Here is a 13,456-nt window from a genome sequence, read left to right on the forward strand (position 1 = left end):
GCACCTGGCAATCAGGCACCATTGTGGTGAAAGAGTACAGGGTATGGACATGAAAGAGAAGAGGCAGAATGGTTTGAGGGCTGGGGAGAGAGGCAGATCTGGAGAGGCGAGGGTGGTGAGAGACAGGCTATCATGAATGACCTGATGGGCACCTGAGTCCAGAGAGATGTCCCAGCCTGGGCTATGGTCAAGGCCAGACCTTGGTTCAGGATCCTGGAGAAGTTGAAGGGCATGCATTGATGTTTGTGACTTCTGTCCTCACTGGGGGCCTTGCAGGGGCCTATTGTCTGGGACTCTGTTTGTATCCAAGGGCCACACTGCTATGGGGGCTCTAACAATCTGGGTAGCTTACAAAACCACCTGGGACTATGGTGACATCCTGGCCCGGGATGCAGCTGAGGACCATGCAGGTCTGTGTTGGTGTCCCTCAACCATGTTGCTTCCAGGCGCAATGCAGATTCCTGGGGTCTGAACCACAACCTGTAACCATGTTTGTGTCTAAGGGTTGTGACACCATCAGTGCCAGGCCGATTTGGGTGGCTACTGCTGTCTACTGGGACCAGAACTGTGGCTGATGGCCACATCTGGGCCTGTGGCGCTGTGGCAGCCAAGGTCTGTGTTTATGTTTGTAGCTCTTGACACCGCCTATGACCAAGCTGATGCCATGCTCTGAGCACCGGGGCCAATATTGATAACCAAGGGCCATGTTAGTCCGAGGAGCCTGGGCTGCTACCTGGGACCATGCTGACATCTGGGCCCAGGTTGCTGCCAAGGGCAGTGTCTTGATATCTATGGCTCATGTTGCCACTAAAGAGCACATAGATGCCCAGGGTCTGGGCTGCAACTTGTGGCCATGAGGGTGTCTGAAGGTCATGCATCCACCAAGGACATGCTGATCTGAGCGGCCTGCACTGTCTCCTGGGGACATGGTATGGTGCAGCCCAGGGTTGCTACCAAGGGCCTTTCCTTGATTCATGGCTATACAGTACCCAGGCTCTGAGCTGATGTTCATGGGTCCTGTTACCACCAAGGGCCATGCAGATGACCAGGAGGTATGCGTGTGGGTGGCTCAGATCTGAGGACCTGAGAACAGAACCTGCCCCTCTCCTTGTTTCAGGCAGCATTGGGTGAGCTAACTGAGACAGTGCTGGAGAGCTCAGCTGTCGGAGAAGAGACAAAGAGGGAAAGCTACCAAACTGAACAAACCAGCGACCACCCAGGCCCAGAACCAGACCTGAGTTGGCCCACTCCAATATCCACCTCATCTATGACCTGTTTTAGCACGTGAAGGAGACAAACCTACAGGTCTCCAGGACATAGGACAACAGACAGGCTAGCCAAGAGGAACCCCAGTGAAAGTCTATTATTGGTATTGTAGTGGTAACCAGAGGCCTCGAAACAGACTCATGGCAACAGTCTGCATAAGCTGCTTCTCAACCTTTTTTTTCCCTCCCTTTTATTAAAATTGGATTCTTTTCTCATTCATTATATCCTGATTATGGTTTTCCCTCTCTTTACTCCCTCTCAGTTCCTCCCTTCATGCCCTCCCATCTGGATCCACTGCCTTACTTTCTCTCACTAGAGAAACAAAACAATCCTCTAAGGAATAATTAAATACAATACAACAAAAACTATCACATCTAGTTGGACAAGACAAACCAACTGGAGAGTCCAAGAGAAGGTACAGGAATCAGAGACCAACTCATTGACACACTCAGAAATCCTGTAAGAGCCCTATAACTGGGAGCCATACTATATATGCAGAGGACCTGGTGCAGACCTGTGCAGGGTGTGCGCTCGCTCGCTCTGCCTCTCTGAGCTCACTCTCTTCTCTTCCTTCACAGGTAATAAACTTTGCTATGTCTCCTGTCTACTGTGCCCTTTCCTTTACTTTAATCCTTAGTGTCTGCATGCTTCTGTCTGCCTATTTGTGGTGACCTATGCTCTGTTTTATTAATTATTTTTGCTTCTCTCTAAGACACACAGTTAAGCTAATCTCTTGACCTTGTATTTTCAGTATAATTTTTATTTCATTTAAAAATTTTGTTTTGAATATATTCTACTTTTTAATTATTTATTTATTTGTGTGTAGGGCGTGTTTTTTTTGCCATGTATGTGCCTGGTGACCTTGGAGGCCATAAGAGAGCATCCCATCCCCCAAAACTAGCATTACAGATGGTTGTGATCCACAATGTGGGTGATGAGAATTAAATCTGGATCTACTAGAAGAGCAACAATTCACTTAATCACCGAGTCATCTCTTCAGTCCCTTAATACATTCTGTTTTTAAAATTCAGGCTTAAGATCCTGGTGTTGGATACATTTATGGTCTGTTTATTGTCTGGTTTCTCTATATTCTATCTTATAGGCAGGGACACAAGATGCGCAAATACACACATTGTCCAGTTTATGTATTAATTTCAGTCTCTTACACACATTTTAAATTAAAATATAACCTTTAGACTCTGAAGTTAGAGTTTAATCACCCACCCTGGACCAGTGAATCAATAAGAAAACTATTTACTGGATTTTAAGTTCTGAGAAGACTAATCTATTCACATTTTGCCTCCTTATTTCCCTATATGGTTGCATTGTAGGGTTCTTAACTGAAATTCTTGGCTATTCACAAAAGGTCTCTGTGGCCAAAATGAACAACATTCCTTTTGGCACATTTGTTAAAAATGCACAGAAGTGTGTTTGGCCTTTGGTATCATTTTTCTCTTGGTTTCTTCCCTTTACAACCACCTGAAGCTTTGAGGTAGGCATATGCTTATGTGAGGAAAAGTTATATTAAATACGATGCTCACAGAACTGGAGAGATACTCCGGCCCCTAAGAGAACTTATTACTCTTGTAGAGGACCTGGGTTCAGTTCCCAGCACCTAAACTGGAGGCTCATGACTGCCTGTCACCCCAGTTCCAAGACATTTGACATCCTCTTCTAGTTTCTGTGGTTACTTACATATATGTAGTGCACACACTCATATTCTGGTATACACACACACACACATTTGTGTGCACACACATATTACATAAATAAATCTCTTACAAAAAGTGATACTCTTATCTATGTGTTGGGCCCAAGCTGACATATTTGTTCTTGCTTGGGAGGAAGAGTGTGGATTAAGAAAGAAATAGACAAGAGACATCAGATAGTGTCAGGAGGGCATCCAGTGAATACTGTGATCTGCCTCGTGTTTATTTCTCATAGCCTTTATATACTCCAATCTAAAATGGAGGGGGAAGAAGACAAAAGACTTTTTTGCCAAGATACAAAGAGCAAACAAAGTAATTACCTTCTTAAAATCCAAAACATCTAGTAACCACACTCTAGGTCAAGACTTCATCACATATCCCTGAAGAAGCAAGAAGAGGTCTGAATATTCTGACATTTAGTCAAGATGGAGCGGATCCACTTCTGTGGACTCCCACATCTACGGGTATAAGGAGAAATGTTTATAGATTGTTGCTAGGCCTTATGCTGGTTTTGTAAATTAGTGGCTATAGATTCTTCTCCAATGATCATGACTTCATTTTCACTGGGTAGTTAGCTAGGTTTCTAGTAAGGCATGGCATCCCTCTTATTGAGAGGGTTAAGTACAGTTAGAGAGATATTAGTTCCTACTGAGGTATGTGTACCACATCTGCACCCATAGGATTATTGTGCCATACTGGTAGTTTAATGCGACAATTAATGAAAAAAGGGGTCACAGATTTGAAGAAGAACAGAGAGCAGTATTTGGTAGGGTTTGGATTGATGTTCACTTCTCTATGGGACTTTGTCTTTGGACTCTGCCTGATTTGGTAGCTATAAGTTATAGAATTTCATTCTGCAATCTATTCTTTATGCAATCCTGTGGAGTTACTGTAAGCTTTGGGTTGCTACTGTCCTGTGAAGTATGTGCAAGTCAACCTCAATACACTTTCTCAGCAATGTTGACCCTCATGGTTTTGAACATCTTGCTCGATCGCTAATGCCTGTAATAAGCAATGTATTCTTTTTTTGTTGTTATTCTTAGCCAGTAGGTTAGTTTGTTACAAGCTATTCTGTCACTTTTAAAAGTAGAAGTCCTGGATACTACATTTGTACTGGAAAACTAATTATTATAGCAAAAGAATTATGGAAGTCTGAAATAGAAAAGTTTACCTGAAATAAGTTTCCTATGATCACAAACAATAGAGCCAAATTTCAACATAGTACTAACATAAGGATGGGCAGAAGCCAGGAAGCATTATACCTGAAGTCTTGGCTATTTTAAAAGGTCTAATTGACTGAAAAAATAATTTCAGGGTTATCACTGGATCTCTAAACCTAATACAATTATATAATAGGAGAAATATCTAAAGGCATATAAGTGTGTTTGGTCTCGATAAGCGTAGTTCTGAGTAGGATTAGTAATGGCATTAAATAAGACTGAAAGTGCTTAAGGATGTGGGGCAGGAACAGAAGTGATCCGAATTGATTTGAACATCAAAACTTTCCAGGAAGATTTTATCTAAATTGAAAAATGAAACTTCCAGCCTTTAGGGCTAGCCACCAAAGCCCAGAATTCTTCCAGAAGGCATCAGAAGACAATATGAAGCCATACAGGCCCGGGAGATACAAAGAGCCTCTTTTTCCCTAGGAGGGGGGGTTAAACATTACAAAACAAAAGCGGTGATAACAACTATGTTCCCACTGACTGAGTTACATAAACAACGAGATATAAGTGCCTTAGATTAAGAATCGTTTTTAACCCCTACAAGTTTGTGAATTAAATGTCAGTATCACTTTACAAATGAGGAACTGGAAGTACAAAGGACAAAGAGTTTGTTTAGAAGAAGTGGAGAAGGATGAGATGGGCCCAAAACTCAGGCATCTGGTTCCAGACATGACACTCCCATACACTACAGTACACTATTTAAGCTGAAAGTCTTGATTTTTACAAGTTTTTTTTAACCTTTTCCTGAACTTGGGTAGCAGAAATAACCAAAAATCACAGTAATCATATATAATTTGCTTATCCTTGTTGGAGAGGGATGTTGCAAATAGAATTATAATGGATTTTAACTTCTTTGTTATGTGCATTGTTTAATGAATCAGGATAAGAAACTAGGGATATTCTTTGATAGAATTTAATGTAAGTAATGCAAGCAAAACAGAACAAATTAATACTATAGTGAGATATAAAATATGCACTATTTATGCAGGTGTATACAAATAAACTTACCATGCACAGAATCATTTTATACCTCAGTCAATTCTTACAGAAATATTATAGGCATGAACTATAATGGAAATTCAAAGTATCATTTAATATAATTTGAATGCCTGCTCTGAGTATACTGGTAATTTCAATGAAATTTTAAAGTATACTTTTAAAGTAGTCCAGGCAAAAGAACCTGAGGTCTCTTTTGTTTTCTAAGTTAAATTACCTGTCATGTCTTTGCTATTCTTTGTCATATTTATCACATCAGTGTGACCAATGCTAGACGGTCCAGGAGTATGATTGCTGGGAAATCACCCAGAGCAGATTCAGATCTTAGCATCCAACAAACATGCCTCTGTATGAAAATATCTGTGACTCCAGCCCTGATAGATTCAACCCCCTCTGCTGGCTTCTGCACCCAAGCACACATGCACAAGCATCACAAGCATCACAAAGACAAGTAAGTCCATCAGTAAGATAGTCTTTATGGCAGATGTGACAGTGCACACCTTCCGTCCCAGAACTGGAGATGTAGAGGCAGGAAGATCTCTATCAGTTTAGGGCCAGCCTGGTCTATATAGTAAGCCTCAGGTTAGCCAAGGCTACATAGTAAGATGCCATGTCAAAGAAAACAAAATGAAAAAAAAACACAAAAAAAAGGTAGACTACAGACACTATGTATTTGCAGCCATTTCATGCCAGACAGTTGGCAAATGCAGGCCATTTCTATGTCTTCAGGATAATAATAAAAAATTTGAGTTCAACACCTCAGGTGTTGAAGAATCAATAATTAATTTTACTTCTTATGATTAATCTGGAAACCACAATAAAATCATTTGAGCATAAATCAAGCATTAGATTTACTGTTTTTGAAAGGCTATCAAAATAACATCAAAGAGCGCTATTTTACCTCAGTAGGATTATGACAGGTGACTGCCTTAATTAACTGAAGCTGTGTCTCAACATTTTTGAGGACTTTCTGACACAGCTCTTTAAGAGCTTGCTGGAAAGCCTGTTTTTTCCCCTTCATCTCTACAGACTTCAAAGGAGTCTGGTATTTCAGAAGACTGTCAAAATGTGCTGATGCGTATTTGAGAGAGCACATATTTTATAGCTTGCCAGAGTTGCTACACATTATTATTTTTCTCAGGTTTCCGGCTGTAGACCCATATAATGGAAAAGGAGTCTGTGTGTGGGAAATACCAGGCTTGTCACAGGGCAAAGGGAGCCATCCACTGTCTGTGACTTTTCTCCAGAAGAAATGAAGAGAGGAATCCATCAAATGTTAGTGTTAAGAACTGAGACGCTCTGGAATGTTTGTCCAGAGTCCCCGGCCTCAGAGCAAAGCCTCTTACACTGTTGGGCTCCAGGGGAAGACTTCAGCCAAAGTCAACAAGAGCAGAAACTCCATCTGATTGGGCTGTGGAAACAGCTGGAAGCACTTAGCAGGAAAACCACCTCAAATTCCTCTCCCAGAAACGCTGACGGCATGGGAGATGTATATGCATGTGTGTGTTTGGGGGGGGGGGGCGCTGTCAGGATCTCTCTTCAGCTGTGGTCAGAAAAAATATTTTCTTTCCCTGAAAACTGTAAATATATGTGTTCAGCCTTGGTCATAATAAACATCCAACCAAGATGTCTTTCCTTTTCTGAAAATTAGCCCATGTTGGGTCCTTTTTGATATATTAATCAGCATTTGGTTTAAGTCAGCTTTCATGCTTCCTTTCATTTTTTTTTTAATATTCACTACCCTTAGGCCTCATTTTCTAAATGAAATTGGATAGCATCCAGACTTCTATTAGGGTCCAGCCTGTCCAACGAATGTTTCATTTTGACAAACTTTTAGTTGGTAAAATAATAGTCATTAATTCTTTGCCTTGTGAATGTTTTTTCACTGTTCTACACAGCAACTTTTGCAACATGACTGCTAGGAGGAAAAAATTAAATGCCACACAAAACAGCAAGTAGATTTTTGTAGCTTTGCTGACCTATAGTGGCCAGTTGAAAATTATGTGTTTGTAAATTCTACAAGAGGATTTGCCAGAGCCGGACATAGTGAGACTTCCACATACTCGGACAGCACACAAATCATCTCACAGCTACTCCTTCTGATGTGGGGAGAAAACCTGAGATCTACATCCTGTAGTTGCTTTCTCTATTCTTTGGGGAAACCACCAACCAGCTCCCAAATGAATATATGGAGACTTATTCTTACTTATGAAGGCCTGGCCTTAGCTTGACTTGTTTCTAGTCAACTTTTCTTAACTTAAATTATCCCATCTACCTTTTGCCTCTGGGCTTTTACCTTTCTCTATATTCTTTTCTTTCCTTCTTACTCAGTGACTGATTGTGGGACTGGGGGTCTGGCCTCTGGCATCCTCTCTTTTTCTCCTTTTCTCATTCCTCCTTCTTCTTTCTTCTATTTATTCTCTCTGTCAGGCTGTCCTGCCTATCTCTCTCTCCTACTTAGCTATTGGCCATTCAGTCCTTATTTAGAGCAATTAGGTATTTTAAGTAGGCAAAGTAATGCATTTTTACAGAATTAAACAAACGCAACATAAAAGAAAGCAACACATCTTTACGTCATTAAACAAATATTTCACAGCATAAAAGAATGTAACTCATCTTTAACTAATATTCCACAACAACATTAGTCAACCTCCTCCACACAGGATCCCATGACACTCACTGGCAATCCAAACTGCACTGTCATACGTTATATTAACTTGACCCGTAGTATAACTGGAACTTTTTCACCACTTGACCAACACATCCCAATGTGTCCCTTAAAGCACTATACTACACAGTATGCATTTATAAAGCTATATAAAATCATAGAGAGGCAATGTATTTGAGAAATAGATTTTCCACTCTATAGAAAGTAAATTTTGCTCTTGTGATCAAAGCTTTAAAATTATCACTAGTCTAATGACTATAACTATAGGTAGAACAAAAAGTGAACTGTGGAAAAACTAAGAAAAAAAACCCATTATTTTACATTCAGTATCTGAAAAGTCCATAGTGTGATTTTCTACTGGACAAACACAAGTGACACACATATATGTAATTACTTTTGTAACAAGTACTGAACCTAGGATTTAGTGAATGACAGGCAGACAGTCGACCACAGAGCTCTGTTTAGGTTTTAATCATTGAAAGAATTCTTATATATAATTCTTATCTATTTATTTATTTACTTGTTTGAAATAAGTCTTATTGTATTACCTTGACTATCCCAAAACTCACTCCTTAAAACAGGCTAGCTTCAAATGCATAAAAATCTACCTTCTTCAACCTCCACACTGCTGAGATAGAGATATGCATCACCACACCCAGCCTGCACTTCTTCTCAAAAGGTGTGTCTTGTGCCTACCATTGATTAGATAGCTATTTAATTATCATTATTTTAGGTAAATTCGGTGGTAAATTCGGTTTGAGGAACAAAGTCTTAATCCTATGTATAAAATATATCATGTAAATATGAGCGATGACTTGTATTATTGATCACTCTGCTTCCAAAATGCTAAATAACATACTAATGATTATTTTACCCAAATATTGCGGAATATTTCATTCATTTATTCACCAATTGTTCCCAGATTACTGGAAATTATTTCATATTCCTAATATAGCAGTAAACTTAGCAAATTAAATTTCTTTAAGGAGATTATTATGGTCCATTACAAGTACAGCGTACAGATAAAGACATAAATATGTACATCAGGTTTCGATGATGTGTTTGCATAAACATAAAATGAGGGAAATGTGAACACAGCACACTGAGTCTGTGGCTGCTTCTTTGTAGAAGGTGACCAGGAGAAATTTATCCATGCAAACACACTATGCTATAAGAAACCAACTCATGTGTCTAGTGTTCAGAAAAGTTTCCCAAGAAAGGAAAATTTTCCCCAGAGTAAAATCTGCTTGGTCACTTCAAGAAAGTCTGAAGTAGTTAGCTCGTGTGGTTGAACACATAGAATGTGAACACAGTAGCGTGGCAACGAGTTTGCAGGGACCAGATCTGTAGACAGATGATGGGTGTCTAGCCCTTGATCTGGGATGTAAAGGTATGAAAAAGCTTTGAGAAGAAGCATGAATCAGTCTGACAGGTGTTTGAAAGTGTCCCTCTGACCTTGACATGGATGATTCCATTGAGAGGTGTGGTGATAGTGGCTTGGATCAAGGTCACATGAATGAGAAAACAATAAAGTAACAAAAGTTCATATTCTGAGCTACCAAGTCCTGACAATATTTTGAAATAAACGCGCTGATTTTTCTAATGGTTTGGGCATGGGACAAGAGATAAAATGATGATTCAGGGTTTACTCCAAATGTTTTAGTCTCAGTAACTATAAAAAAGCTTCAGGAAAAATGGTTTCTTTGGAAATTAGCCTACAAGGCTCAAGAATTTAAATAGAAATCTATGTAGGTTGATTCATGAGGAGTTAAGACATATAGGTATGGGAGGAAAGCATATAGTAGATAGGGGTCATGATTAATGCTACATGCAGAATTAACTTAAGGTACTGAGCCAAGGAACAAGAAGCAATTGCACAAAATGGAGTATTGTTAGGCAAGTTTCCAAGAGTAACTTGATAGATCCTCCAAAGTTGGCTGAAGGTAGCAGAATTTTCTTCAAGCTGTATGACAGAGACTAGGTTATTGACTGGTTCCAAGAGGACTCACGTAGCTGCTAATCTGCAGTCATAGTGAAATGCAGCTATTCGGACACGTGCAGAATAACACAGTGCCAGCTAGCAAGGCTCTCACGTTATGGAGATGAAAACCTGGACTCTGCCTTTCATTATCTGTATGACCCTGAGCAAGATATGCAACCTCTCTCAGCCTCGGCTCTTTCATCTTCAAATGAGGGGTCTGAGAATTCAGGGAGGTGCGGACTGCAATGTGCACAACAGAGCGCCTGGTAGAGAATCAATATCAGTAAGTGTGGTCTGTATTAGCACCAACTCCAAGGCGCATCTGATCAGAGGGACACTGGATGGGCAGGGTCCCAGGAGTCAGCAGAGAGCAGGGCTCAGCCAGATCTCCTTTGCTGGTATGAGAAAGAACAGCTGCTGTCCAGATGGAAGTCAGATGTTTGCAATTTTTCATGGGTTTTCCTTTGCAAAGTCTACTGAGATGTCACCGTAAAAGGCTGTCACACCTCTGATGAGGAAGTCAAGACTTTCCTCACCTCCATTGAATTTGTAACAAATTATATATTTTAAAAATCATCCTAAAGGAATAGGAGTGTAATTATCATTTTTTTCTTGAGGTATCAAAGTTTATCTTGAGGTATACATTCTGTGTTTAAAATTCAACCAGAATATGAACACAGATTAGCAGGTACCATGAAAAAAATAGCCAGACTTGTATACAATTGTTTTCATATCAAAAAGTTTCAATATGACATATTTTATGTTAGGCATATAGCTATCAAAATGCCTTACAGAGCTAGAACCCAAGCAGAAGTGCCTTCATGCTTTAATAGACAATTATATATGCACAGCAAAATGTCTGAGTGACTCTATAGCAAATTAGAAAGAGTGGTTACGCCTCAATGACTTGGGGCTTTTCATTTAATGGCAATTCGAAATTTTTCCATAGTTATTTCTTCTACAAATAAATCCAAACTTACAACCACATTCAGAACTAATCTAAATGATATGACCTTAAGATCAAGCTTTATTCATAAATAGCAAAGTACTGAGTTCATATGCAAGATCCACAAGTGACACCTCTCAGAGTAAGGCTATTTTTTGCCTCACCTACAGAAGGAACAGTTTCAAGGATCTTGTTGGGAAAACACTGGTGAATTTTCCTCATTAAATGTGACTTTTGTTAAACCTTCCTCCACTCAGCCACTTTAAACAGGAACCCAAAGTGGTCCCAGATGTGAAGACAAGTGAAGTCAGGATACTAAGAAAATATTTGTGAACAATGAACACTCAACCACTTGGAGTAATTTGAATCATCTTGTTTGTTACTTTATCTCAAATTATTGAGCCTATTTCTTCATATTTAAGCTACAAATAAATGTTATATTACCTGACCAAGCCAATACATCCATGACTATTCAAATATTTTGAGTAATGTCACCACCTTTCCTGTGTTTCTACAAACTTGCCTCAACTCCACCCACAGATGATCAAGTGTTACAACCAAACTCTTGGGTCCCATCCAGAAATTTCTAGGTGGAGGAACCCACCAGAAAGTACACTGCTTTGGGTTTTATGAAACCCTGTGTATTTCTGTGAAGCTGTACAAAAATGTGTTTCTCTTTTTAAGGTTAAAAAAAAGTTCAGTGAATAGACTTGTTACAATAATATCCCTGAGACCAAGTACTGGCAGAAGCAATCTGAATGCGAGGTTTGCTTGGCCCCTGGGTAAAAAGATACAGCGCACTGTGGTGGGGTCCTCCCGGTGGTACAGAGAGCTAAGTCTGCAGTGTGTGAATGGGAAGTGAAAGAAACTCATGTGTTAGTAGAACTGGAAGCAGAAAAGTAGACCAGAGGTGGGACTGGGCTCGAACTCTCATAGGCCTGACCTCAGAGACCCATCCTACCAGCCTGGTGTCCACAGGTGAAGATGAGACCGCTTCTGAAAACAATAGCCAAGCTATGGTCTCAGATACATTAGCCTGAGGGGGACATTTCAGATCCAAGCCACAACACAAAGTTTAGATGTATTGTAGAAGGAGCAGTGGGCTGCTTTTCGTCCCGCCCAGCTCCTGGCCGCCTGGCTAGCTTTACCTGAAATAATTACACAGAAACTATATTCATTTAAACACTGCCTGGCCCATTAGTTCTAGCCTCTTATTGGCTGACTCTCCCATCTTGATTAACCCATTTCTAACAATGTGTGTATCACCACAAGGTAGTGGCTTACTGGGAAGATTCTAACCACCGACCATCCGTCTTGGGCAGGAGAAGCATGACGTCTGCCTCATTGCCTTCCTCCCAGCATTCTGTTCTGTCTACCTCACCCACATATGTTCTGACCTATCAAGCTAAGGCAGATTCTTTATTAACCAATGAAAGTAACACATAGACAGATGATCCTCCTACATCGATGTATGCCTTATATCAGGGAGGAGAGACTATCTGAAAGACTTTTATCTATCTTTTTTTTTTTTTTTGAGACAGGGTTTCCCTGTGTTGCTTTGGAGCCTGTCCTGGAATTAGCTCTTGTAGACCAGGCTGACCCTGAACTCACAGAGATATACCAGCCTCTGCCTCTCGAGTGCTGGGATTAAAGGCATGCTTCACCTACCTATCTAGTATTTATATCAAATATGATTGAGCTGTCAGCCATTGCTGTCTGCTATAAATGGCTGCGTTAACACAAAGGAAGAATTATTTCAGTGCTGAAATTTACTCAAATTGATTGCTTATGGCTACCAAGAAAAACTCACATTTAATAAACGGTGAACTTTGTGGAAATTTGCTATTCGGTGTACTTAGAAGATACCCTACACCCTTGAAACACCTTAAGCAAATATAAATGGTATTTTCTGCACATACCTTGAATGTAGCACTGTTCTTGAGTTTGCCAATGAGTACTTCATGAAATAATACAGAAGCAGAACTTTTGAGCCCAAGCAAATTATCCTCACAAACTTGGGCAAGTGTCATGGATTCTCATTAAGGCCAACTCTCAGGGCCAAGAGAACCCGGCCTTCATTATGCCAATGAACAGCATAGCCATTTAAAAGGGGAGCCCAAAACTAGGAAGTTGTTCTCAGAGGATGTAGATTGTACCTTGCTTATTTCTAGCTTATCTTTAGCTTTAGAGGTTACAGAATACATGTTCATATTGCCTTTTAATTGCCCACATTGTTTATCTATTATTCATCATGCAAGCAATTTTCAGGAATTATTTCAGTATTTATTTGACTGTCTCCAAGACCTCTTACTGATAAAAATCACAAATATTCCCAATGTCTTAAATTGGACCTTGCAGAAAACAATAGAAATCGCACTATCTTTTATTTCTAGCTTTGGAAGCGAGCTGCACTGTGAGATCTCTCAGGAAAACTTAGCAACATTGACCCTGCCATGAGCAAAACAACCCAGATTCCTTCCTGAAACTACTTAAAATTATTTGGCTAGGAGAAAGAACCATGGGGAAGAGCACAGTTCATGAGGTGAACTGAGCTGAGACACAGGAAGAATAAACTTTTGGAAAGAAAATTGAGTATGTTTCCTGTTTGCACTTACAATTCTCTATAAATAAGGCCTAGTTAGCATTTGCACTAAATTAAAATAT

At 40.0% G+C, this 13,456-nt stretch overlaps 1 pseudogene; it reads left to right on the forward strand.

The window, feature by feature from the left end:
* Positions 1-13,456, forward strand: part of LOC125394621 (grpE protein homolog 1, mitochondrial-like) — a 72,320-nt pseudogene that overhangs the window by 12,553 nt on the left and 46,311 nt on the right.

Source organism: Myodes glareolus, chromosome 1 (genome assembly GCF_982192425.1).
Source record: "Myodes glareolus chromosome 1, mMyoGla1.1, whole genome shotgun sequence".
NCBI classification, from domain to species: domain Eukaryota; kingdom Metazoa; phylum Chordata; class Mammalia; order Rodentia; family Cricetidae; genus Myodes; species Myodes glareolus.